General features: G+C 39.6%; 1 non-coding gene across 1 annotated transcript; it reads right to left on the reverse strand.

Moving 5' to 3' along the window:
* Positions 1 to 1,118: 1,118 nt before the first annotated feature.
* On the reverse strand, positions 1,119 to 1,310 carry LOC125344447. Its single transcript, XR_007209557.1, has one exon. It is a non-coding gene; the product is annotated as a U2 spliceosomal RNA (small nuclear RNA).
* Between the last annotated feature and the right edge of the window lie 892 nt (positions 1,311 to 2,202).

The raw sequence follows: 2,202 nt of genomic DNA on the forward strand, positions 1-2,202 counted from the left end.
TGTTAATGGGAACTCAGGGTTCAGAAGCCAGTGAGAGCTGGTCCCCTAATTTTCCTATCCTTCTTTCCCCTTTCTTTGGCCCCCATGTCTTATTGTGCAGGTAGCAAAAAAAAGTGAATAATTCCTAACTTCCCAGAATCTTTTTGAAAACGTCACCCAAATCTAGTCTTGAATTATGGATACTGGCCCTGCACTGGTGGCTCATGCCTGTAATCATAGTGAATCAGGAGGCTGAGATCTGAGTACCATGGCTCAAAGCCAACCAGTGCTGAAAACTACCCATTGTCATTTAACCACCAGAAAACCAGAAGTGTTGCTGTGGCTCAGTGTCTTAGAACTCCAGCCTTAAGAAAAATGAGCTCAGGGGCAGGACAAACATGGATACTGGATCTAACTGACACTCTGGGGCATAATGAGACTTAAAAAAATTTACACCTAATACAATTCAAAAAGTAACCAGCACTCAGTCAATCTGCCTAGGAGTCTTTAGTTGTGTACAGTGTCCATTCGCCACCATTGGAATGGTGAAGAACAGCACTGAGCCATAGTAGGGCTGAGTTTTTAAAGGAAAAAATTATGTATACCACACCCAGGTGGTCAAAACAAGTTAAAAACAGGTTAAACAAGCCATTTACAGAAGCAAAATTTTGTGGTTAGGCTTACAGAACATTAACTCAACTTTTAGCACTTCTACCATGCTTCCCGTATCAGTATAATTTCTTTCAGAAAATTCTGTAGTTTTCCTTTTAATCAAAATGGTCATTACATTAAAGCTTCTATTTCCCCATTCAAGCAAGCATCTGGTTACAGAAGCAGAGTTAACGGACAGCAAGACGACTCAGCCAGCACAAATAATGATAGTGAGTTTAAAAAAAATACCCAACAAACCCACTGAAAGTTTCCTCTACCTGTAATCATATGGAAGGTTACCCAAGTAGCAGAAAAAATACTAGTGCCAAGAAACCAATGCATGCATGAAATAGGTTGGCCTGCAGTTGAAATGCTAGGGCAACAATGCCAAGGTCAGACTAGAAGACTAAAATGAGAATGCTGGGGCAAAACTCAAATGGAGTACAGAGACAATAAGTCTACTTTTCAAAACCACAATGAGTCCCCGAGAAGGGTGCACTGTTCATAGATGTACTGCAATATCAGTCGATGTGTAGAGTGGACAGAGTAAGCTCCTGTTCTGACTCCCAGCTCCAAAAATCCATTTAATATATTGTCCTAGGATAGAGGACTTATATAAGATATCAAACTGATAGAAACACATACTACATTTGATCTTAGCCAAAAGGCTGAGAAGCAATGATATATTGTTAGTTTTTTGATATTAGCCATTTTAACTGGGGTGAGGTGGAATCTACTGTTGTTTTGATTTGCCCTCTCCCCTCTCTCTGGTTGTGGGGTTTGAACTCTCGGCCTGGGCATTGTCCCTGAGCTCTTCAGCCCAGGGCTAGAGCTCTACCACTTGAACCACAGTACCACTTCCAGATTTCCATGTTTTTTCTTTTCTTTTCTTTTCTTTTTTTTTTTTTTTGCCGGTTCTCGGGCGTGAACTCAGGCCTGCGCACTGTCCCTGACTTCTTTTTGATCAAGTCTAGCACCTTACCACTTGAGCCACAACACCACTTCTGACTTTTTCTTCATATGTGGTGCTGAGGAATTGAACCCACAGCTTCAGCTCTTTTATTAATTGTTTCTGTTTCTTTGAGGGCTCCTTTTAGTGGGGTTTAATTTTTTGAGCTCTAAGTATATTTTATATGTGTGGTCCTTGTCTCATGTATAACTAGTAAGAACCTTCTCCCATACTGTGGGCTTTCAATTTATCTTGCTATCTCTGTCTTTTGTCATTCAGAAATTCCTCAGTTTGATGCAATCCAATTTATTTAATCTTTCTTTGATTTGTTGTCATTCTGGATATTTGCTTAAGAAGTTTCTACACATGCCTAGGAACCCTAATGTTTCCCCTACTCCTTCCTTTAATATTTTCATGGTATTTGGTCTTACATTGAGGTCTTTGATTCATTTGGAATTGATTCTGAAATAGAATTTAGCTTCTGTTTTCCTCATGTTTATAACCAATTCTGCCAGCATCATTTGTTGAAGAAGCTGTCTTTCTTCTATCCTGGGCTTTTGGCTCCCTTATCAAATATTAGGTTGCTATAGTTCTGTATGTTCATTTGAATGCTATTTCTGTAA

This window comes from Perognathus longimembris, chromosome 28, assembly GCF_023159225.1.
Source record: "Perognathus longimembris pacificus isolate PPM17 chromosome 28, ASM2315922v1, whole genome shotgun sequence".
Classification (NCBI taxonomy): Eukaryota; Metazoa; Chordata; class Mammalia; order Rodentia; family Heteromyidae; genus Perognathus; species Perognathus longimembris.